This window comes from Colobus angolensis, unplaced genomic scaffold (assembly GCF_000951035.1).
Source record: "Colobus angolensis palliatus isolate OR3802 unplaced genomic scaffold, Cang.pa_1.0 Scaffold491, whole genome shotgun sequence".
In the NCBI taxonomy this organism is placed as follows: Eukaryota; Metazoa; Chordata; class Mammalia; order Primates; family Cercopithecidae; genus Colobus; species Colobus angolensis.
Genome location: NW_012118388.1, coordinates 2,771,095 through 2,797,618, shown reverse-complemented (window position 1 = coordinate 2,797,618; position 26,524 = coordinate 2,771,095). Strand labels below are relative to the sequence as shown.

Genomic DNA, 26,524 nt, shown 5'->3' with positions numbered 1-26,524 from the left:
ATTGAAATAGAGGTGGATAGTTTGCCTAACTTTTGTCTTTGAGGCTGCCAGAAGATGGATGAAGAGTCTGTGAATTCGGAAGAGGCAGAAGATAGCAATGAGGTAATGCTGTTTGCTCTCCTCATGGTAGTACAGTTACCACAAGGTAATGTGGACTTCGTGCTGGACAGACTGGGTAATGCATGAAATGCCTTCTAAGGATGTGGATATAAAAAACTCAGATGGCAGACATATAAAAACCCACTTCTAAAGACATTCTGAGGGGAATTCAGTGCTGCTCTCAGAGCAAGCGTTTTACATCTACTCAATTTAAAACTATGTGTTACGGATAATTTTAGATATTTATTTTTCATTTCAATATGAGGAAGAGGAAACTCAAATGACTTTTTCTGTGCTGATGCTGGATTCTGTATATAGCCTCAGAATGAGTCTGACATTAAAAGTAAAAATGAGTTAAATTCTCATGTCTTTTTTTTGAAAAAAAAAAATAACCCAAACCCCAAACTGTGTGGGAGGAAGAGGCAGTGCTCTGTCTGGGAGATCTGAGGGGAAAACTTTCAGAATGCTCACAGCCCACATGATCACATGGTGTAAATTCTTGGAGAGGGAATTCTTTGGCAGCCTAACTATATAATTTTCCTCAGAGCAGAAGACTTTATGTTAAAGTTTTAAAATCACAGTAAGATTTAAAGAATTGCTCTTTAATTAAGAAAATGGCTAGATATTTTCCTATAGTTTCCTTTCAGAAAATAGGTTTCTTAACAATTTAATGCAATGGTTGGAGTAATGACAGAAAAGCACAGACTCGTTGCACACTCATTTAAGAACATGTGCGTTTGTTTAGGTGTGAACCCCAATTAGGAATATACATTAAATTATTCTATTTTCATGCAATTAGGTGGATTAAATGATCAAATCCCACAAGGATAGTTCTGTAAAAATCATGGCTAGATTAACAGTTCTCAAGTTCAGATATCTCCACCTGAAATTGAAGTAACCAAATGTAATAGTTCCTCTGCCAACTCTTGATTATTAGTGTGTAAATTATGCATGAATGTTACATTGACTGCCAAGGGTCAATAACAACACTTCATCGGGGGCCCAGATGATTTGAGTTCTGCTGTGTGCCAGCTTGATGCTGAAGGAGATATGAAAAGTTTAATAATGGTCATAGTTAATATTTATTGAGCATTCTGTATACGTCAGGCAATATTCTAAGTGCTTTCATGTTTTATCTCACTGACTCCTCAAGGCAACTCTTTGAAATCTGTGTTATTCTTATCCCCATTTTACAAATTAGAGAAAAGGAGTGTTGCAAAAATCGGCTGAAACTTGTAATTGTGCTCAGGCTAGCAAACCACAAATGTGCTATGTGAGAAGGGAAAACACACTTTATGGATTCTTTTATTTTCAAGACATACCTAATTAAAAAATTTAGCCTAACTTGTCCCCATTCAAGGGATTTTTTTTTCTTAGTGAAACAAAATTTAGTGCTATTAGAAACTAAACTTTATTGGTCAACACTTGTGGAGCAGTCCTAGGAGTTTACTTTGTTTTCTTGACTTGACATTGTGAGTTTGTAAGAAAATAATACTTTTTGTTTTTCCTTTTCTTATCTCCCAAGGTGAGAAATCACAAATAGATTTTCAAAATCCTCTTATAGGTACATGGTATGCAGCAGCATGTCTCAAATGTATTCAGCAGTCAACTCCCTCCATCTTTTGGGGGTGAATTTTGTGCAGTAAATGTTTTCCAAAACACACTTTGATAAATGCCACTGTGTGTTTACTATAAGCATATTTTGCCACCTTTTGTATCCCAATCACTATAGTCTGCATATCATCTTTAAAGTTTTCATAATTTTGAATCCAGTGGCCTCTTTTCAGATCATGACTTCCCTACAACTGACATTACAGACAATTTCTGACTCTTCTTGGAATGTTTTCCTTTCCTTTCTGGGTTTCCAGAATACCATTTCTTTCTGGTTTTCTTTCTGCTCCTTTGTCTTTTCTTCTCAGTTTTCTTTATTAACTTGTCTTTATCTAAATCTTAGATGTTACTATTCCCCAAGGTTCTATCCTTGACGGTCTTTCTTGTGTCTCAATGTTATATTCCAGTTCCTTCATTAAACTGCCACACTCATTCTTAATTTATGATAGCTTCCCCAATATCTTTAGAAATAATGAATTACTTTTCATTTTCTCTGCCAAAAGCACTTTATTTTTCCCATAGTGAAATGCATACCATGTTGCATATGTCTACCTTCTAACTAGCCTCTTTTGTGAAGATGTGATAGACTCTATTGCAGTTAATGCTAGTTATCAGACAAAAAGTTTACATCTCACTCATGCAAGAATCTGCCGCAGATCTGGGCAACTCTCAAGGACAGCTGTTTGCCGGTCTGTTCAGTGACTCAGGGATCTAGGCAACTTCAAACTTGAGGCTCTACCTTCTCAATACAAGGACTGTTCTCATATTTCCATGGCAGAAGAAGTAGAAATTGAGTAGGGGCTTCTACTGCTTCAGTGTGGACTGACACAGACATGTGCTATTCACATTTCATTGAGCAGAACTAACGATAGGGTTTTACCTTTTGACAGTAAGATTGAAAGTTTAGTTAGTTATCTATGTGCCCAGGAAAGAAATAACTTTTGTTGAAAAGCTTAACACAGGGATTGTATCATAAGTATTTCTATACCCCCAGTACTTGGCACAGAGTTTAACAATAGATGTTCAATAAATGTTTGGTAAATTGAATCTAATCTAGTTCAAACTTGGGTCATTTTACTGATGGAAGAAGTGAAGCCCTTCAAAGAAAAGTGACTTTCCTCAAATTATTCAGATATTTACATGGCTAGAGCAAGAATCTAGGTCTTTTGCTCTTTTTACTATATTAGATATTCATGGAAGAGTTTGTTCTACAAGAATTGTATGATTTTGTTGGGTTGTGCATTATTCCCATTAAGGCTATGAATTTTGTTTGTTGGAATGTTTGTTAACTTGCTTTGCATTTTTGCTTACAGAGTTAACAGAGATATGACATGAACATATATTAGAAAAATGGTTCACACACAATAGAAAAAGTAAGTATAGATTATCAGCTTGTTGCCAGCAGCACCAATAATTTTTTTTTGGTTACTAAATAGCCCACATAAGTTTGAGCAATATTGTCTCATTTACTAGTTGCATTTAGTTGCATAGCAAGTGCTTTTACTGATAGAAAATAAAAGAAGATTGAAGAAAACCACACGGTATTATCAATTATTACTCATTCTTACTTCTTCTTTCTTTACTGTAGTTTTTGGAATGGTAATTTAGTGTATTTGCTTAGCAATTTTGAGGCCTATTTTCCCATTTTATCCTTACTAGCTTTTTAGGTAGTAGGTAGGGATTCTGTTAGTGCTGTCTGTGGAAATATTGCAATCCTATAGCTACTATAATATCTTTTTTGGCAACCTTTTTTATTTCAATGCTTGATGGTCTTATTTGCTTTACACCTCAGGGTTCTCTTCAAAACTCCATTGAGGTTCTCTCTTAAGCTGTACCTCTATAGGTAATATTCCACTCGAACATATAAACTTTAATGCAATGTTTCTAAAATAAACTCGTAATCTTCTTCCCTGCTCTCAAGCTTCCTCAAACAAATAAACAAACTGGCAGAGACTGTTACCTGTAGCATGTGGCTATTTTCTAGTTGGAGAATATGAACAGAACTTATGAGTATTTCTTCCATGTCTGGCCCATATCATTTTTCTGGTCAATGAACAAACAAATAAACAAGCCAAATACAACAACGAAGATTAAAAAAAAAAAAAAGAAAAAAGAAAAAGAAAACCCTTCCTAGTTTCCACCTGGCTGGAGAAGACTGTGCCAAGCTTGGAAGCCATATTGTTGAAAGTGGCAGAGCATTTTATCGACTTGAGTTTTTCAGTGACTATGGAGAAGGAGCCCTATTACTCTACTAGACTGTTTGAAGAGCAAGCAATAAACTTATTCGATGTTGAGTCATTGTTTGAGTCTATTGTTACCACAGAATATTTTGATACAGAAACCTCAGTTTGTGTATCTGTGAAATGGGAATAATAACTACCTTACTTTGAGAACTAAATGAGATAATATAAACAAAGCACTTATTTTAATGCATGACTCATAAAAGAGATATGATAAATTTTAGTCTATTCCCTTCCTTCCTTCTTCATATAGATATGAGAAATACAATCCTTTTAATTCCCTTCAGAAACTTCTGAATCCACTACCAAATATAATCCTTTTAATTCCCTTCAGAAACTTCTGAATCCACTACCCCTCTTTTTTGACAGAGAGATAGTGGTTATGAGATTGAAACTCTGTACATCTCCCAATGCTGAATGTACACACAGACGTGGATCCAAATCCACATTCTCTTCCCTTTCTCCTGTTTCAATACTATTCTTTCTGCTATTTAATATTAGCCAGTATTTATTAAGTAATTAGCATATACCAGGTAATATGCAAAACTCTGCATGGATTATACAATTAGATCTCATGATGTAGACATTGTTTCACATCCCCATATTTCAGATTAAAGAATTGGGAGGAGAAAAATTAAGCAGTTTGCTCAAAAAGCAAGTAGATCTTCAAACTCTCTCATTCTGTTTTCACTTTTTATCTGCATTTAAACGTGAACATATCCCTACAATCTTGAGAAAAACGATTCCGTGAAACTTGACTTCCTTCTTCATTATCTTCACTTTCTGTCTCAACTTCCTGACCTTCACTCTTCAAGCCCTCTGCTCTCACCACTCCAATGAAAAGCCTCTATTTTCTAGTAACACATCCACTGGAGGCTTCCTGGTTTGGATTATCATTCAACCTTTCTGAAATATTTAGTTCTGTACCACTCTCTCTTCCTCAAAACACTAGAGGAGAGTTCGTTACATGCCACACTACTTTTCTAGCCACTCTTTCTCAGTCTAACTTTGGGGACTCTTTCTTCTGACAGTTCCTTGAGTGCTAGTGTCCCTCAGGGTTCTATCCCTAAAATTTTCTTTTTTTAAACATTAAATATTCTGCTTATAATATCTTTTACTCCTACAGTTTCAATTGCTATATATGCTACTCATTCCTAGTCTTTTGAAAATCTCATCTACACTTCTCTTTTGAATTCCATATTCATTTAATCAATTTCAAGTTGAGATTCTAAATTTAGATCCCACATAAGCACCTCACATTTAACATATATAAAACTGTACTTATAATTTCTCCCTCTAAAATCTTTCCTTCTAACATTTCTTCCTCTGAACTCCTTTGTCTCAGGAATTTGTCTATTTGTCCAAATTAGAAATTGCACATCATCTTGGGATCTGCTTTTTCATTCATCCCCTAAATGCAATCAAGTTCTAAGTCTTGTTAATTAATGCAAAATTTTATTTCCTAAATATACTTCCTAAATGTACGTGATAGGCTTTTTTTAAATCGTCATTTACTACCAGTTGCCATTATTCATGCCTTCTGTGCATCAGAAGCTGATGCAATATGATTTGCCATTCTCAGAAAATAGCATGCCCTTTCATGCTTTGAGAAATGATGTTGTCTTTTTCTTTCTTTTCTGGTTGGAAAACTCTTTCAATAATCAGCTATATTGTCATTACCAGTGTGAATCTTGGGAAGTTTCCTGAGGTCAAGCTGGCTGCTCACCTACCCTCCCTCCTATGCTACTATAGAGTGCCCTGCACTTGGCTCATTTCTTAATATTTGTAAAAAGTTTCTAAGTCTGTGCCTGTTAATCTCCCCTTCGAGACTGTGGCAGCCTTGAGAAAGGAAAGGCTGTTTTTGTGACAGTGAATTGGATCCTTCCTAATTTAAAAATATATCTGCTAAAGAACCAGTTCACTGAATGGTCATGCGCCAAATGATCAGATTCACCAAATTTATCAGTTTATCCCAAATAGTTGTAATAGTTAAAGTGATTAGGATGTTTAAATTTGGTCCCCAATGATGAAATATGATTTTCTGGATATTAACTTTTTAAGGTTAAACCCAACCTGAGAACCTGGCAAAAAAAAAATCTGTAAATGCTAAAGAATCAGTTTTGATTTTTAAAATTTCTCAAAGCAAAAGCTGTTTTTCAGCTTTTTTTTCTTCGAGGGGGTTATTTTATATGTAATGGGACTTCTTATCTACCTCATATATAGTTTCAGTTATCTCTGAATGTCATTTCCTATTTTGGTAAACTTTATGCATTTCCTTATTCTTCTGCCACTTCCTCAAAGCAAACCAGCTTTCCTTTTATATCTCTAGTATTTATAGTTTAAGATTAAATTAAACTTTAATTAGGAGATTGAACTTTAAATTTAAATTCTCAGGCACTAAAATAAATCAGAATTTTAATTTAAAATTTAATGAAAGAAAAATGTTAAATTAAATAAAATTTAGAATTAAAATTTAAATTCATTCAAAAGAATCAGAATTAGCTTAAACCATCACATCTCACATGAAACTAAAAATGTGTTTTCTATCAAGGAACAATTAAGGTATCTTGACTTGGTTGGTAGTAATTTGCAAATGATTCTCTATGAAAGCACAGACACACAAAAAGAAAAAAAATGACTATGATGGACCAAATGAAAAAGATACAAAAAATGGATAAAACATAAATAGATTAAAAATACTGTAAATGAAAACAGATGAATGCCAAAAGGTTGACTCAATAAAAAATGACATTTTAAAAGGAATAAAAATCAATATAAATGAGTAATTTCTACGTGAAACTTAAAATTTTACTTATGACATATGTACTGTTTTATATTCAGTCATCAAATCAAAATATTTTTCTTAAAATTTTTGAGATTATTTTTGTTAAGTCACTATGTTTGATGGATTGGTTTTCAGGAAATAGGCCACGTAGTGAACTGATTTTTAGTGATTTTTCCCTGCTTATTTGCCACCAGCAAATTTCCCAAAATCCCAGCTTCTCCACTTTCCATAACTTCTTCTGTGAAATTGAAGTTTCTCTTCCCTCTGAGATGATCAGCAGTATTCTTAAGTGATAGTCATTTATTCTTTCATAACTGAGGTTTCTTAAGCTGCTCTGGCTTGACCTTTTCTTCCCTCCTAGACCTGGCCCATATCTGCTCTTAGGTGTCTCAGAAATTCCTCAAATTCAGTGTTTCCAAGACTGAATGTAGGTATATTCTTCTCTTCTGGTCCCTGCCATCCCAACTCTTCAAACTTGTTCTTCTTTAGAATTTTTTTTTTTTTTTTGACAGAGTCTCGCTTTATTGCCCAGGCTGGAGTACATTGGTACGATCTCAGCTCATTGCAACCTCTACCTCTGAGTTCAAGAGATTCTCCTGCCTCAGCCTCCTGAGTAGCTGGGACTACAGGCACCTGCAAACATGCCCGGCTAATTTTTCTATTTTTAGTAGAGATGGGATTTCACCATATTGGTCAGGCTGGTCTCAAACTCCTGACCTCAAATGATCCACCCATCTTGGCCTCTCAAGTTTTGGGAATACAGGTGTGAGTCATAGGATTCTCTTTTTAGGATATGGCCACCATCCATCCAGTACCATAAGCCATAAACAAGGAATCAACCCATCACTAGTTATTCTAGATGGTTTTCAAATGTCCGTTCATTTCCATTACTCTGGTTCTAGTCCAAGGTACCATTCATTATCTTTTGTTGAAACTCCTGTAATAGTCTATTGTCTACATTTTGGAATTGTGAACATTACATTTTTAAACTTAAAAGCTTAGAACAAAGGCTGTCACCTAGTAAGCATTCACTACATGTATGAGTGGACATTGTATTAGTCCGTTTTCACGCTGCTGATGAAGACATACCCAAGACTGGGCAATTTACAAAGAAAAGAATTTTAATGGAGAACTCACAGTTCCATGTGGTTGGGGAAGCCTCACAATCATGGCAGAAGGGAAGAAGGAGCAACTTACATCTTACATGGATGGCAACAGGCAAAAAGAGAGAGCTTGTGTGGGAAAACTCCCATTTTTAAAACCATCAGATCTCGTGAGATCACTATCATGAGAACAGCACAGGAAACACACACTCCCATGATTCGATCATCTCCCACTGGGTACCTCCCACAACATGTGGGAATCATGGGAGCTACAAGATGAGATTTGAGTGGGGACACAGAGCCAAACCGTATCAGACATTTAATTAAAGTAGTATATTCTTTGGTCTTCTTTTATCCTCATTTAAGATTTTATTTTAAGATATTTAAAATATATTTCTAAAATACAGATTATATTGCCCTACTCTTTGAAACCTTTCAATAGCTCCCTATTACTCCCAAAGACCTAAATTCATTATATGACCTAGATGGTTGTGCAAGCTTTGGCTTCTGAACACCTTTCCATGTTCTTGGGACACCTTTCTCCCTCTCTGGGCTCCAGGCACTGACTGTAAGGCCCTGGAATGTGCTCTGCCACTGTTTGGCCCAGAGCTTTGTTCGTATACCTTCTAGTGCATCCCTTCTCCTGCCTATCCCAGCATGCTGTGCCTCTTTTTCCCTCTTGCTTTTCTTCCTTTATTAAAAATAGACTTTATTTTTTAAAGCAGCTTTAGGTTCACAGCATAATTGAGCAGAAATTACAGACAATTCCCATATATTCCCTGCTCCCATATATTCACAGCCTCTCTCACTCTTGCCTTCCTTTTAGCCTCCCACGCTAGATCTGTTTCTTTTATTAGCTCTAATAAATAAATATTTTAATATTTATTTATTATTATTAATAGAATAATAAATATATTATTAGTTATATATAAGAGAACCATATTCTCTTCCTTCACACATTACCTTCAGATTGTAATTTTTTATTGTGATTATCTGTAGCTTGTCTTCTTCTCTTCATAAAGCATAGAATCCATGAGGTCAAGGACTGTATTGACTTTTTTTCCCTGAGATCTAATCAAGTGTCCATCATATAGAAGGTCTTGAATACACATTCATCATTGTGGTTGAATGACATATATCATATAATCCTACATAGTTTCTGGGTAAAATGTATCTCTATGTAATTACCATTACAACACTTCAAAGATCTAAAATAAAAGTTAACCATAATTTTGCTATTTGTTTCTGTCTCAGGCGAATTTAGCATTTCACATTTATAACTATTCTGGTCCAGTAGCTCTTAAAATTTAACCACAGATATTATATTAAGTATACACACACCGATGGAAGTAAAATTATTCTGTTCCATGTTAAATATAATAATTTACTTCTATTTTTACTCTTTCTTGTGTCTGTTTTCAAACCTGAAGTGTTTGATTTCCTTCTGCAAAAATTTGCTTACCTTACCTAAGAGGCACATACCACCACAAGGGGGCAGAGATAGACAAATATTGAGTTCTTTCGACTGCATTCTGTATCCTGAGAATATTCTTTGACAGAATAAATTTGAGCCATTATTTTTTCCATGAGTCTCTTTTTTCATTTGCCTTTCAATTTGAAATCTATAAGTACTATTATCCTCTTCATACAGTGTATACGTTTTAAAAGATGAACAGACCTCTACTATATAAATTGTAGGCATTATATAACTTAACACTTCAGTACATTAAGTAATTTTACAGTTATAAGAATGATATGCTAGACATTGCAGTAAATTGTTCACTGGTAATTTCACAGCTAGTTTCTACTGTCTTATCTTTAGCCTACACACACATACACACATGTACACACACACATACATAGATATGTTGGTGGGGGGAAAAGAGATTTTATTTTTGCATAATCATTCAGGGAATATTTAGGTATTTATGTCACAGAAGCTAGAAATTAAACATTTGGAGAGAACAGGATTTTATCGTACCGTTTTATTATTCTATCCTTTGTGCACTGAATACATATTCATCTTTACTTTGAGTAAGAAAAGCACATGCTGAGCTATAAGTATCTATCCTAACATAGTTCTCATAAACAGCTTGGGTAGGACTTTATGTCAGCAATCTAATTACATAACTGACCTTGTTTTATTGGTTATTCTGAAATTTAGTTCTCTGTAAATATAGAGCCCATCCAATTTAGAGGTGAATTTTAAGAATGTTAACTTTAATGATAATGAGATAATGTATGTGTGAACAGATGCCTTGGTTAGAAGGAATTTTAGAGGAGAAAGAGAGCTTTTTGTTATAGAAAAACCAGTAGCAGAAAGAATGTGACTGATTCAGGTTGGGAATCACCAAAGTTTGGTAACCACATGAGAATTTCACAGACAAATCATCTGAACTTGATGCCAGGCATTCAAGGTCATCCATAGTCTGGGCCCACACATCCTTGCTGGCCCTTTTCTCATATCTCCACCCACCCTGCCTTCCATTCACCTGGACCACTTGCCTTTTGAGGAACAAATCATACTTTTCCATGCTTCTATGTCTTGGCCCTTGCCTGCTTTCCTAATCTGGAATTACACCTCTCCACATCACCTCCGAGTTTTCTCCCAAGTAATGCAAATAACTGAGCATATTTGTCATACTCTAATTTCTTGAGCTCATGGAAAGATATTGCTAGTAGTCCACAACACTTTCTCCAGTCTCACTTAAATGTAGCCTCAGTGCCCTTCTCAGTACAACTTCTCAGAATAATTCAGATACCTACACCAAGTAATTTGGTTTATGAGATATTTGCCATCTTGGTGACTTAGCCCAAATTGGTGGCTAGTTGAGTAAGACCAGGATTGGGTGTCTTTGGAGAATGTAATTTTGACTTGAATATGGAGATGCTTGTAGAATGGTGTTCCTTCCTCTGAACATGGCTACAAAAGAACAAATCAGGTAGTCTGAAGGTAAGAAAATAAAACAACTTAAAATGTCATATAATTGTACTCATCTAAGTTGAACTGAGCTATTATATTCATCCACAAGCACTTGTTATATTCATCCACAAGCTATTATATTCATCCACAAGCACCACAAACAAAATAAACATCCACAAGGGTCATGTTTATTTTGTTTATCACCATATCCCCAGCATTTAGCCAAGGGTCTGGAACATATCAGGTACTCAATAATATTTGCTGATTGAATGAACTAATAGTGAATAATGGCAAATATTATATTTCATGCCACACCATATTCTCCATTAAATGGGGTAGATTTGCACTCTAAGCTGGTGACTGCTCTGGAGAAAAGGTTCCCAGAGAAGTAAAAGTGAAAGTTTTTTTGAAGGTCAGAACATGACCTTTTGGAGGTAGCAACAGAAAGATACCAGCAGTAAAGTTGGGAAACCTGTGAGTGCTTTGTCTAGTCTGTTTCACTTCAAAGTATCAAAGAATCACATAATTTAAAGAGTTTGGAACAAAGATTTATTCTGAGTCAATATGGATTTTATTAAATTGTACCTAAAGTATTAGACATTGGCACTGTTCTGAGACCCAATCTTTGGGAAGATTTAATTCACTCTTAAATTTTTGAGGGAAAATATTTGAAAATCTTCCAAGGACATTTAATGTGATTTACATTTCTAAAGGTCAGTTAAGTCCCAAGTTAATTCCTCTTATACGCTGGTTTCCTAAACTGAGAATAGAAGATTGAAAACTGAAAATTTTGTTATTCATATGACCACAGGAAGTATGAACAATTTTTAGTTTAAAAACCTGAGTTGTAGAAGCAGATGACCTCTGGACCATCTGTCTCATTTTTAAAAATTCAACTTTTATTTTAGATGCAAGGGGTACATGTGCAAGTTTGTTATGTGGGTATATTGCACTCAAGTAGTGAGCATAGTACCCAATAGGTAGTTTTTCAACCCATGCCTCCCTCTGTCTCTCCCCTCTTTAGTAGTCCATCGTGTTTGTTATTCCCATGTTTATGTTCATACACGCTCAATGTTTAGCTCTCATTTGTAAGTGAGAACATGCAGTATTTGGTTTTCTGTTCCTGCATTAGTTCACTTAGAGTTATAACCTTTAGCTCCATCCATGGTGCTGCAAAGGACATGATTTTGTTCCTTTTTATGGCTGCATAGTATTCCATGGTGTACATGTACCACAGTGTCTTTATCCAATCCACCATTGTTGGGCACCTAGGTTGATTCTAGGTCTTTGCTATTGTAAATAGTGCATTGATGAACATATGAGTGCATGTGTCTTTTTGGCATAATGATCTATTTTCCTTTGGGTATATCTCAGTAATGAGATTGCTGGGTCGAATGGTAGCTCTGTTTTAAGTTCTTTGAAAAATCTCTAAACTGCTTTCCACAATGGCTGAACTAATTTACAATCCCACCAATGGTATAAACATTCCCTTTTTCTCCACAAGCTCACTAGCATCTGTTGTTTTTGACTTTTTGATAATAGATATTTTGACTGGTAGGAGATGGTAGCTCATTGTGGTTTTGATTTACACTTCTCTGATGATTAGTGAGCATTTTTTTCATATGTTTGTTGGCCACTTGTATGTCTTCTTTTGAGAAGTGTCTGTTCATGTCCTTCACCCATTTTTGAAAAATGGGGTTATTTGTTTTTGTTTAAGTTCCTATAGATTCTGGATATTAGACTGTTGTTGGATGCATAGTTTGCAAATATTTTCTCCCATTCTGTAGGCTGTCTGTTTACTCTATTGATTGTTTATTTTGCTGTTCAGAATCTCGTAAGTTTAATTGGATTCTACTTGTCAATTTTTGTTTGTATTGCTATTGCTTTTGGTAACTTAACCAAAAATTATTTGCCAAGACTGATGTTCAGAAGGGTATTTCCTAGGTTTTCTCCTAGGATTTTTATAGTTTGATGTCTTACACTTAAATCTTTAACCATCTGTAGTTAATTTTTGTATATAGTTAAAGGTAAAGGACCGGTTTCATTCTTCTACACATGAATAGCCAGTTATTTCATCATTATTGAATAAGGAGGACTTTTTCCATTGCTTGTTTTTGTTTGCCTCACTAAAGATCAGATGGTTGTGAGTGTATGGCTTTATTTCTAAGTTTTCTATTGTGTTCCATTGGTTTACGTGCCTGCTTTTGTACCAATACCATGCTATTCTGGTTATTATATCATTATAATATAGTTTGAAGTCAAGCAGTGTGATGCCTCTGGCTTTGTACATTTTGCTTAGGATTACTCTGGCTATTGGGGCTTTTTTTTTGGTTTCATATGGATTTTAGAGTAGTTTTTTCTAATTCTATCAGGAATGACATTGGCAATTTGATAAGAATAGTGTTAAATCACTAAATCTCTCTCCAGTGTTGTTTTGTGCAGTATTACCATTTTAATGACATTGATTTTTTTCAATCTATGAGTGTGGAATGCTTTTCCATTTATTTGTATCATCTCTGATTTCTTTCAGCAGCGCTTTGTAGTTCTCATTATAGAGATATTTCACTTCCTTGGTTAGCTGTATTCCTAAGTATTTCATTTTCTTTGTGGTTATTGTAAATGTGATCATGTTTTTGATTTGACTTTTCACCTGAACATTATTGGTGTATAGATATGTTACATAGATTTTTGTACTCTGAATTGTACTAATATAATTTACCAGTTCGAGTAGCCTTTTGGCAGAATCTTTGGGGTTTTCTAGATATAGAATCATACCATCAATGAAGAGAGATAGTTGACTTTTTCTTTTCCTATTGAATGCCTTTTATTTCTCTCTCTTGCCTGATTGCTCTGGCTACAACTTCCTGTCTCATTTGTTAATACATTAAGGAAAAGGTAATTAAATACTTCAGAGAAAAGTAATAGCATATATTAGCAAATTCCTTAGATTTTGTCTCTTCCAGAGCTGTCAAACAGAACTTTTGCCATGATGACAATATTCTATATTTGTTTCATCCAATATAATAGCCACTGGCCACACATGGCCACTGAGCACTGGAAATCTGGCTAGTACAATAGAGGCACCGAATTTTTAAGCATTGTTTAAAATAAGTAATTAAAATTTATATTTAAATAACCACATGTGTCTAGTGGCTACTGTATTAGAGTGCATGTCCAGAAGAATATATGCTTAATTAAAATTAAAAATAAATTTTAGAAGTAAAATTTAAAAAACTAAAATTATAATTTTTGAGATAAGCTATTGATAATGTCAACAAATAAGACATCAGACTGAAAGCAGAAAAAGAAACTCAAGAATTGTAGTATGGGAATTTTAAAAAGCAGCAGGCTTAGCACTTACCATGTGTTAGACCCTGTGCTAGACCCATTCACATTTATCATCTCAGTGAACGCTCATAACAACTCTGCAAGTAAATATTTTATCTCCACTTTACAGGCAAGAAGTCAGATATTACAATTTCCTCACTGAAAAAACTTAAACCCATCTGGTTTCAAAAGCCAGACTGTACAATTTGAGTGAGCAGAAGAAAAATATCCAGATATAATTATGAATGTGCATCTTATGAGAGGTTGAGGTCAGGCCTGGAATGAGTGTCACATCCAAATATTGCTCAGGAATTTCTTAAAGTCCTCATTGCTGAGTCTAGGCTTTGTTTCTGATGATGTAACAGTCCTGAAGTTAAAGGTGGGGTCAGGTGGTCCAAATTGGGTAGAAGAAGGTGAGGCTGGGGACCAGCCAACTGAAAGAGAGCACTGATATTCTAGGTGACCATCACTCTTGTAGAACATTGCCTTTCAGGTACCTGAGCAACAATTGCTAGCCTTGCTGTTTTCATTAGAGGTGCTGACTTATGACAGAATTCTCAGCTATAATTTTATGGTTGAGTAGTTTGATGTTATTTTTCTCTCCAGTAATGCTCTGTGACCTGATTTTCTCCTCATTTGTCAGATAGCTTATGTGATGTGGCTTTCACTTGGTAATTGCAATTCGGGGGCATTTCCCTGCAATAATGTGTCAAGAAACAGCTTCTGTAACACCAGAAAGCATGCTTCCTTATCATGAGGAGAGTGGAGATGCGCCTCCGCGTGTTGACTGTGTCATTAAATCTAATGCTTCTGGATGCATATGTCTAGCTGAGCACCTAAATAACGTGTATTCTACATCCTTAGAATAAAAGGGTATCAGCACTTTTCCTGCTGGTCTTTGGAGTTTGTGCCACAAAAGAATGATACTTTGCTACCTCAACTATTAAATGAAGGTGTCTGCTGAAAGAAGACTGAATATCTTGGTTTAAGAACTTGGCTTTCCCAATGATTGAAATGAATTCAATAGGAATGATGGCCCAGGTATCTATAGTGGGCTAGTCTTGTGTCTTGCTATCCTGGGATTCTTTTAGAACTAGGAATACAATACCAGAACTCTTCAATAAAGATTCAGATTCTGAGATGAAGCAATCTGATCCAGGCAGTTTAGGATTGGGGCTAAGTCTCATTTAAAAATGGGGCCATGAATGGTCAGAGGTATCTGTGGAAGCCAAATATGAGTCTGTTGCAAGATGGGGAATCCTTTAACAGATTAACAGTCTATGGAATTAGTGGTCTAGGAGGCAACATGTTAGCCAGAAATAGGATATGAAAAGGATTTCTGAAGTGCAGATAAAATGGTGCTTCAATCTTCAGGGCCAAAGTAGGAGGGGAGCTGGAGAAGGAACACAGAATCAGAAACAAGATTGTTACAAGGTGGTTAGGGAGCAAATTGCTTGAATTGCAGCCCACTTACATTTGAGTAAATGTGCTTCCTGGAGCTGGGGGCTTGTTCTTAAAAGAGCCAGTTTCGTAGGACAGGTAACTTGCTGAAGTCCAGATTGACTTCAGCGCCGGGAGGTATAAATACATTTTGCGAAATCCAAATGTTCAAGCTGAAAGAGAGCCCATTTCCTAAGAAATGATTTCTTTATTTGATATTCTTAAGTATCAACCGTATATTAGACAATAGGTAGCCTTAGAGAGTTGCATGAAATTTCTGTAAGCACAGTACAATTGCTGGATGTCTCCTGCAAAAATAAGAAGAAATTCAGCTGAAAACCTTTTTCTCTTCCTCTTTCCCCTTTATAAAGAAGGCTAATAGGTCTCTCATTTTCCAAAATGTATCTCAGCTTTGGAATGGAGAAGTGGAAATGTGTTTTTTCTATTTGAAAGGAAGGTTATCTAAACAGTGTAGTGTGTGATTCTATTACAGCTTGCTTGATTTAAACTCTGAGTGTACCTAAAACTCTCAATTCTACTTCACATGTGGTAAAAGGTCAAATTCAATCTTGTTCTACCTTCCAAACATTTACACTCCCTGTCTACCTTATAGGGGAAGACAGACTATTATTAGCCTGTGGAAAAGGCGTACTGGGATTCATGTCATATAGAGAGAATATTTATTTTTCTCTTATTTTGCCAAGCCGATGGTGGTGGTGTCTGCAGTACACAGCTGACATGGAGCTGAAACTAGATGTGGTCCTATGGTAGGCAGGACAAGAAGCAGAAAGGCTGCTCTTCTGCTGGCCATACATATCAGCTCACGTTTCTCTTTCTCCTTCTCTATAAAATTCTCTATACATGTATACAGGCCTGTCAACATATGCAAAGGCATGTCAAACACAATAGGATTGTGAGTTAATTCAAATCCAGTCGTTCTTTCAATATACGTAAATGTTGGGCACATTATTTGAGCAAGTGCTGCCCACATGAATTGTCTCCAGACATTCATTCGTTTTTTTTTTTTTTCCCCGCTGTATTTTTCTGTTACTTCTTAGTTTAAGCAGATAACTTTTGTTTTTTACTTCAAAGACATTTGCAGAATGGAAGGTAGAAACTTTTTGAAAGCAACCTTTCTGCTTTTTCAAAAAGACTATACTCACTGCAAGTGGAGAAGCGAGAATAGGAGTGTCATCTTCAGGGTCACCAAGGAAGATTGGAGAGGCCTCGGACTGGGGTTGGGACAGAGACTGCTGGGCCCACAAGTAGAATAGCCCTGCCCTGTTTCCTTGGCAGCATCTTTGGGCAATGGTAACCTAGAAGTAACATCCAGAGAGGCTCCTTTCAAGCCATGGAATTCCTACTCCCAGAAAACATTCCCAGGCCCCAAGCACAGAACAGAGCTGATAGGTGCTAGAAAAGAAAATGTGAGAATGGAAAATGGGCTTCTCTGAAGAAACCAGCGAGAACCACGAACCGGACGGACCTCTGTAGTGCAGTGCTTTAGGACAGAATAAGACATACCACTCAGATTGTTCATGGCACTAAGCAAATGGGAGAGGTGGAGCCCGGTAATCACTGGGATTAAAACTCTCTTCAGATTGGTGGGATTTAGATTTAAGCTGATTAAGCAGGGATTAGATTTAAGTTAATTTTGAAAAAAAAAAACAAAAACAAAACAGTGCATTATTTCTTGCGCACCTGGATTGGTGGATTAAGTTTATCTGCTGTCGTTATAGCAAGGAACACGAATATTAAACAAGTAATTACCGTTGTGAATTGACCTATGAAGTAATAATTGTGGGTACTTTGGAAGTAGAACTGTGGGGCCTAATTAAAAGTAGGTTTATGGGTAGGATGGATGGGGAGGAAATTATTCCCTGAATGAATAACATTTTAGCTGTCATCTATAGGATAAATTAAAGTTAGTTAGCTTAGTTAAAATTAAAGGGTGAACCAGGCAATGAACAGTGTGTGGAAATGTCCTGAGGTGGATAAGAGCTTGGGCCAGTCAGTGTGGCCAAGACATGAGAGTGAGGGGATAATTGGCTGGTGCAGAGGCAAAGAGGAGACAGGGTTCAGGTCACGCCAAGCCTACCAGCTCACGTTAAACAATGATCATAAGTGATGGAGAAAACCATGAAAGAATTTTAAGTAGGGAGTGAAATAAAAGATTTGAGATTTCCTAAGATTAACTTTGCTTGCAGTTTAGAGAATAAACTAGACAAGTGACAAAGGATTGGGAGGACGAGCTAGTAGGTCTTGTGATTATAATTGATTGAACAAGCTGTGGCAGGAAGGATGGTGAGAAGTTTATAATGAAGAGATTTTGGACAATCATATCAGTGGACCCTGATGATTAATGTTGTGGTGAGGGGTGTGAGATAGAGAGGGAAAAGTGAGGATGCTTTATAAACTTCTTGCATAAGCAATAAGATAGAGGAAGTGAAATTATGGATCAAGAAACACTAGTGGAAGAACACATTTTGGGTTTGGTTTTGACCACAATGAGCTTGATCTGCTTGGGAGATATTTAAGCTTTTACATGTATGTTGTAAGATCTACACTATTGGACATAATAATAATAATTCATTTTTATACTAAAGGTACTTGTAAGGAATACTGTGATACTAAGAATTTAAAGGTAGATGATTTTATTTCATTAGATATATTAAAAAGACATTTTAAAAAGGAATTAAAATGGACATGAACTGATATTTTTGACAAAGTTAACAACTTTGACCTCGAAACTGGCCAAAGGTAAATGTTGACGTGAATAAAATTTCTTCTAATTTCCAGATGAAAACAAGAAGCTGTTGGAAGACACATTCTGAATTGGCTAGCACAACACTCTGAAACCGGAGGATATCAACTGATAAGATATTAAGTTCTCCCTTAGTTTCAAATACACTGGGCTCATAAATTATTAACATAAACAATGGATGTTCCGTCAAGTTACCGTGGAGACAGCTAGGTCTGCACACCTCCACAAGTGTCGACCCCTCCAAACACATCCTCCACCTGGAACTGTGAACTGAATGGATATATGTGTTGGTCAGAAAGGTCTCTACATCTTTGAATTGTAATGATCATGATTAGTTGCTGAGTTTGCCACCTCCCTACCACCCTGCCTTCTACCTTCCAAGAATTATCATTATAAAAATAGCCATTTGGTTTATGGCATAAGCTTTATCACAAAGCTTGACCCAGACTGAAGAATCCAGGAAATTTCTAGCCAGACTTTTATTTCCTTCACGCACAGGATCATTGTAGAGGCTTAGCATTTATCAAACTATAGCTTTTCCCCAAAGGAAAGGGGAACGGGAATAGACTAGCTGCTTCAGTAAACAAAACAGGTAGATAACAAATAAGAGATTATTGACAGTTTATCAGGGTCTCTGCTAAAACTCCTTGTCAAATGGCTAAGGAAAGACATTGAGAGAAGACATTGGGAGAGCCCGTGAGATCTGTGCTCTTGAAGCATTTTGTACTTTTCTTAATGATGCTTATCTTACTCTAACTTGTAGTATAATTAAAAGGCAAGTTTTCTTCTTCTGAGGTGGCAAGTATAAATTTCAAATAGCAGACAGAAAAGAGTTAAAGGGCTTCTATGTGCCTATCCCAGCCAGCAGCATTTTGTCACGATCTGATTGCAAGGCTGGTTGCAACAGTTGGGAAGCATTTGGCCAAGGGGACAGTTTGAAATGGAAACAAGAAAAGAGTGTAGAGAAGGAAGCCTATTGTTCCCAGCAGTATGGTCTTCTTTGTGACCTTGGGCCTGGCAGCTCTTCTTTCCAATATAACACCAGTGGAGAAAAAGGCCTCAAATTGGGGGTAATGGGTAGTTAAGTTCAGTCAGGGGGCAGTTCAGATCTGTCAGGATGCAAATGTGTAACAAGCTTTGTGATCCAGAAAGTGATGGAGAGGCTAGACTGCTTCACAATTATTGTCAGGAATGTTCTGGACAAATAATGTGCTGGTCACAATGGGAGCCATAGATTAGATAACTTGGCTGAGTATATCTACTCAATGGATTGTTGTGAGGATGGACTGAGACAGTATGCCTGGGATGGTTGGTTCATTGTAAATGCTCCGTAAGTGTTAGCTGTTACCATGATAAGTCAGGCTCATTACCAGCGCCAGAGATGAGATATGTCCAGCAAGATAATTTAAACTAGCTGTATGTAGGACAGTGCACATTTATTATGCTCAGGCACTTTCCTAGGCATTTTACATATCTACATATCTCCCTTTACTCCTATATCAAGTATATGCAGCATTATCAACATATCCACATGCTAGAGGGAGAAATTACAGACTCAGAGAAGTTAAAATGATTTGCTTAAGGACACACAGCTTGTCAATGCTGGAGCCAGCTTTAGAAGTCTGTCTGATTATGCGCTTTTCTCCAAGGGCTAGTTTTTTTTACAGTACTAGGAGATCTGTGTTAGAGAGAAATGAGTTAGGAGGAGAAGGTCTGAACTTTGGAACATAAGGAGACAGAAATATAAAAATATAAGTGCAGGGGCCCCTCTTCAGTGCCCCCAGGACACTGTGTGCTTCCATGGCCCATTCCATCCTTCATTATACTTACGGATTTATTTGGATGGCCTTGTCTAGACTGTATACATCTCAAGAGTAAGGAGATAGCTTTCTATTCCCAGTGCCTTGTACAGTGCCTGGCACTTAGTAGGTTCTTACATATGTTGAATGAGCTAATTTATTAAACCAAGCCCATAATTGTGTAGTATAGCACACAAACAAAACATGAGTTGAATTAATGGATTGCAGCAGAGATCTTTGTACAACAAAGTAGCCTGTACTGTAACAAAATTCGGTTTGGGTCAACCAGTTAAACAGAGTGATATACACAGTAACTTGAATGCAGATCCATTTATGCCCATGTTTGTAGTCCCCAAATTCTCAGAACAATTTCACATTGTAGACATTCACAATTTTTAAAATTCATTCATAAAACTAAGTTAACAGTTTAAAATAATGTATGATATTCATATCTTGGTAGGAATTAATATTTGTATAGTGGTTGAAATTTAACATCTTTAAATCTTAATATAGGAAATGTATATGCCATTTGTCATTTCAAGGTTCAAGTTCACCTCAAAACCAAATCTAGGCTCTAGATAAAAAGTGAAAAATGGAAAAAAATTCTAGGCCAAATGTTTAGATATTGGAGGAATATTTTGCATGATGCAGAAACAGCCCAAAGTATAATATTTTGTTTTTAAACCTCAAGTTCAGTCCTACCATAAACATTACATCTACCTTTGCAAATGGGCACAGCCAGCTACCCAGCATTCCTCTGATAGCCTTAATTAGTTTAGATTTGGAAATACAAATTGAAACAAGAAAGAAAGCACTTGAGATGCTGGGAAGTGGTATTGATAATACTAAGACTCTGGTGCTTTTATTGTGCTGGTAAAAAATAATAATAGGGTCAAGCAATTGAAAGCTCAATGAGGTGAAAACAACCAGGAGCGGGAAGGAGCAGACAGGGGTGAGGGAAGCTGGGAGGTTAGTATCAACTTCCATCTAATTTAGGATTTGGATTAAAAAGCAAAGAAGCTCAAACCTGCTTAAATCATGCTGCCATCTGTGATTCTGATGTGGCATTTGGAAGAGTAAAAACACATGCTGGAAAATTACCAAGACAAAGAAAAATTCTGGAATCTCAGTACAGGATTTTCCTTTGTGGCTAAAAGGCTGAGTTGCTTTGGAAACATTTGGATTCCTTTTCTGCCTCATCTGTGCTGCAAGGGATCTCTTTTTAAGCTTAGATTTTGCCTTCTATATCAGAAGGAACCTCTGTGGATTAATCAGACATCATTTTCCAGGCTTGTCGAGAAGTTACATCATTAAGGAATATAAATACTGGTAGTCATTGATTATCTAACAAGGGAAATTTAAAAAGTCTTGTTTAAGTGGCATATTATTTAATGAGCTGTCAAGTGTTCTCTTTAGCCCCAGTTTCCATGGAAATTATTTAATTCCAAGAAAGAGTTCAAAGCATTGAGATAGACCGCATGTTTTCAGAGCATCTATGCAGAGAAGCAAAGCAAGAAGGATATGCATCTTTGAATAGAACAACATTTTTTGTGTTACATGCACATCTTCATTTACACCTTAAAAAAGGTTTCCAGAAAGTTGGCTAAAAATGAAAGGCAATTTTAATTGAAAGACTAATTTTGTATTTTCTATATACATGATTCTATTATGAATAAAAGTGGACATATTTTTCAGACATCAAAGGGAAATTATGTGGTCTGGGCACAGTGGCTCACGCCTGTAATCCCAGCACTTTAGGAGGCTGAGGCGGACGGATCACGAGGTCAGGAGATCGAGACCATCCTGGCTAACGTGGTGAAACCCTGCCTCTACAAAAAAAAAAAAAAAAAAAAAAAAAAAAAAAAAAAAAAATACAAAAAATTAGCCAGGCGTGGTGGCGGGCGCCTGTAGTCCCAGCTACCAGGGAGGCTGAGGCAGGGGAATGCAGTGAACCCGGGAGGCGCAGCTTGCAGTGAGCGGAGATCACGCAACTGCACTCCAGCCTGGGTGACAGAGGGAGACTCTGTCTCAAAAAAAAAAAAGGGAAATTATGTGATGCAAAAATATAATGCAATACTAATTTCTGTGAATTCCCTGGATTATAAGAAGAGTTTCTTTCAATTCAAAGGAGTTAAAAAAATTCTTTCTGGACCAGGCTAGTGGCTGCAGGTATGTTTTAGCATGTGAGAGATATCAAGGAAAGTATAATGCCCTCAACTCACAAAGAGCTTAATACCTTTCCTGTGCCACCTGCAATCAATGTTTACTATATTCACTATCACCCCATTTAGTTACCGTCTCTTAATGGCAGCCTTATGATGAGGAAAAATAAGTTGGACTTCAGAGCCAGAAGTGCTGGGTTCCATAACTGACATTATTTCTCATTAGTTAGGAGGTGGTTGGTAAGTTACTAAATATCTCCAAACCTCAGTTTTCTCATTTGTAGAACAAGAACAGCATTGGCTATCACAAAGTTGTAAAAATTAAATAAGATACTTAGCAATGCTAGCTCCATTCACTGTTTTCCAACAGATAGCTAAACATACCATCCTTTACAAAACAGCACTGTCATAATACAAAGACCTCTTTATATTTGGTGCCCAAATGAAATCAAATTCTATTTTCCCTCTTTTTATTCTTTTCAGTAACAGCACACTGATTTTCTTTTGGGGGATAACTGCCTACTGTTATCATTTAAGGTGGATCCAGGCCTAAGGACATTACGTAGTTCCCCCGGCCACAGTGTTTGGTGCAGGTGACCCAATTTGGTCTTTCAGCTGGGGCTACAGGCAGGCAGGACGGTGAAGGCCTAGAGTCTTTCTCCTCTGAGGAGCCTGGCCGTGAAGCCCATGGAGGAAAGAAAACCTGAAACATCATGGGTCTTGACTTTTTGTGAGCTCTTGGAGCCTGCATGTGCAAAGTTAAGTCCATTATGTTCTGGACTTTTCATTATATGAGCCAAGAAATTACCTTTTTTGCTTTAGCAGGTTTGAATTGGTTTCTAACACTTCCAACTGGAAGGTTTTTGAGTAACACTTCCAAAGATGTAGATCAACTTGGGGGTTGTGGTAAAATTTAAATCTGGGGTAAGATCATTTTTTATTTGCAACCTATTAATGTAGATGTTCCATGCATTGTGTTATTTCTTTAATGCATTTAGGGCAAAATAATCTAGGCTATTATCTTATTTTTGTATTGGAGTTACAATCGAAGAAGCACAGTAGGGTCTTGCATCATGAGGATAGAAACAGTACAGAAATTTTATTTGAAGCATGTACAAAATAATTCTGCATCTACGCCAGAAGAAAGCACCCTAGCTGTGTGGGTGTGGCATGAATTAGAATGTGACGACTGTGTAATTCCATCATGAACTTGTTGAACAATTCTGGCAGTCCATATTGGAGATTTCCCTCCCAGACTGGCAGGGGTAGACAGGTAAAGAAGGTAGATCGCAGTAGAATCGGGACAACAAATAAATGTAATTTGTTATCCTATGGGTTCTATAATACAAATTAATAATGTGGAAAGACTTAAATTTATTCTTGTGAGATAGTGACCTCTTAAAGGATAGAAGACAACTGGAGAAACATCCTGTAATCTTAAATGTCTACAGAGTGCATGAGGGGAGATAAAAGACCTCCAGACTCACAGAGTCCTGAGTCTCGTTTAGCCTCTTCAAAACTTGTGTGATCTTGAGCCCACTGATCAATACAGGGTCATGACACTGCTACCTGACATCAGCGTGGGAAATGCAGAATGGATCATTATTTTATTGCCTTTAAAAGACAATGAACAAAGTTGAAAGTGAGGTTCTAATATACATAAAAGTCTGCTCCTATCATGGTCACCAGGAATCTTCCTGGGCTAAACCCCCATGATCATCTCATTCCTCAGTGTTTATTTGACAAGTTATCACTCTCTTTGAAACACTCCACTTCACGGCCCAGATGCTGCCCTTGCTAGATGTTTGCTTTCCTTTACTGGATACTCCTTTTCAGTCTCCTTGCTGGTTCTTCCTTATCTTTTCAAAACCTAAAAGCTAGAGATGCCTCGAGGCTGAGTCTTCTTTTCTTTTTAATCCAATGTGTCTCCTCAAGGGCAATTCTGCTCAGATCAATGGCTTTCTATACTGTCTGTATTCCAATGACACTACAGTTTATATCTCTTGGTGGAATTTCCCCCTGAAACTGGGGGTCCTTGTTTCCAGCTGCCTACCTGACATCTGCCCTGAGATGTCTAATAGACCCATTAAGCTTACCATGTTCAAAGCTGAGCTCCTGATATTTTCCCGCAAGCCTGTTCTTCCTGAAACTTTCTTGCTAGTTAATGTCCTCTTAATTTTTTTTAGCTGCTCAGTCCAAAATGTTGGTGTCATTATTGACTCCTGCCTTTCTCTCCTGTATTGAATTAAATCAATCCTACCAATTCTTTGAAATGTATCCAGAATTTGACCACTTGTCACGACATTCATTGCTCCCATCCTGGCCCAAACCAACATCATCACTCACCTTGGATTACTAAAATGGCTTTCTGGCTTCCATTCAGATCCTGCTTTTGTCCTCCCTAACATCCAAACCACATAGCCAGAATGGTCTGATGTAAGTCAAGTCTTGTCTCTTCTTGACTCAAAACTCACCAATGGCTCACAACTCAGAGTAAAAGTTGACTTTGCATGATCTGACCCAGTTACATCTCAAAAATCATCTCCTTTCTAGTTGCCATGTTGTTCATCCTACTCCAGCTGCACTGACCTCCTCACTATTCCTCTAATAGGGCAGGCATATTTCTGCCTCAGGACCTTTGTATATTCTGTTTCTGTTGCCTGGAATGTTCTTTTCTCAGATATTCATTCGCAGGGGAGATCCTTCAACAACCTCAGATTTTTACTAAAAAGTGGCCCTTGTGAGGTCTTCCCTGGCCACTCTAAAATTTCATGACCTTACACAGTCTTTCATAGCCCCTTTCTCTTATACAGGTACTTTTGTTTCCTTGAGGATAACTAATTTTTAATTCCAAAAGAATTCTAGGCGCCAGCAGGATATCGGAGAAATAAGGTCCCTCGTAACAGATATTTCTATTGGTGGATTTGCTGGTGTAAAGGCATGCTCACCTTCTGCTGACTTGGCCTTGTACTAATAGCCCTGTTCACCATCTGCAGGGTGTGGGTAGGGGTCTTTAGACCCAGAAAGTCTGGCCCATGGCACGTAGAGGGCTTGGCTGCCCGGTTAGTGTGCTGAGGCTGCTGCACAAAAGTACCACAAACTGGGTGGCTTAAACAACAGAAATTTATTGTCTCATGCTTTAGGTGGCTAGAAATGTAAGGTCAGGGTGTTGGCAGGTTGATTCCTTCTGAAGGCTGAGGAAGAATCTAGCTTCTGGTGTTTTGCTGGTGACCTTTGGTATTCTTTGGCTTGTAGAAGCATCACTCATTTCTGCCTTCATCTTCACATGGCATTCTCCCTGTGTGTGTGTTTCCAAATATCTCCTTTTGATAAGGCCGTGAGTCATATTGGATTAGGGGCTCACTCCATTGTAGTATGACCTCATTTTAACTAGTTACATCTGCAACCACCAAGTTTTCAAATAAGGTCACATTCTGAGGTACTGGGGGTTAGGACTGCAACATATGAATTTTGGGAGGGACACCATTTAACCCATGACAGTTGCTGCCTTCACATCTCCACAGGGATGTCCAAGTGTTCCTGCAGGGGAACAAACGAAGAACAGCAGGAGGAGCTATATGGAGCATAGAGATTGACTTAGCATTAGGAAGAATTTACATACTGCCTTCTTTGAGGGGACGGGAGCACCCATTACAACAAAAGAGCAGACACCAGATGACCATCTGGCAAGAATTTTGTGGAGCAGATTCATATCAGGAGGAGAGCTGTAAAATCCCTTTTAGCTCTGGAATCTGAAGTGACACCAGCTAGCAGGGATGCTTGGGTTTACCTGCAAGCCAGGCTAGTCTACATAGTATCTTGGCTCAAGATTACTGGGCTCATGGCCTCATTTTGAGGCTCAGTTGTTCTCGTGCCGTTGGCCTTGACAACTTTGTTCCTTCAGGCTGACCTGCCTGATTCCCCAAATCTGGAGAGCCCTAAGAAGCTGTGTGCTCCTGCGTATTTTGCAAATATCAGGCACAGGATTTTAAACTGTGGAAGATGCCAGGAAGCAGTCAAAAATCTCAGTGTGAATTCTTATTTGTGGAAGGAGTGACTGCCACCTCACCTACCTTCATAAACCAGTGGTGCATGAATAGGGGCTTTATTGGTGGGACTGGGGAGGCTGTGACTGAGCCCGGCATACATACTATGAGGGCTTGGTGCAGCTGCCAGGAGACAGGGATGAGGGGACCAGCCTCAGTGGGCTCTGCTGCTTGGGGCATTTTGTCCCTTCTTTGTTCTTAGGGGCAAGTGTACAGGGAGAGGGC

The 26,524-nt window shown here is 37.3% G+C and overlaps 1 long non-coding RNA gene across 1 annotated transcript; it reads left to right on the top strand.

Annotated features, from left to right (window-relative positions):
- Nucleotides 1-3,023: 3,023 nt before the first annotated feature.
- On the top strand, nucleotides 3,024-18,557 carry LOC105524226. The gene is made up of 3 exons (XR_001003720.1): nucleotides 3,024-3,083; nucleotides 10,668-10,791; nucleotides 18,328-18,557. It is a non-coding gene; the product is annotated as an uncharacterized LOC105524226 (long non-coding RNA).
- Nucleotides 18,558-26,524: the final 7,967 nt, after the last annotated feature.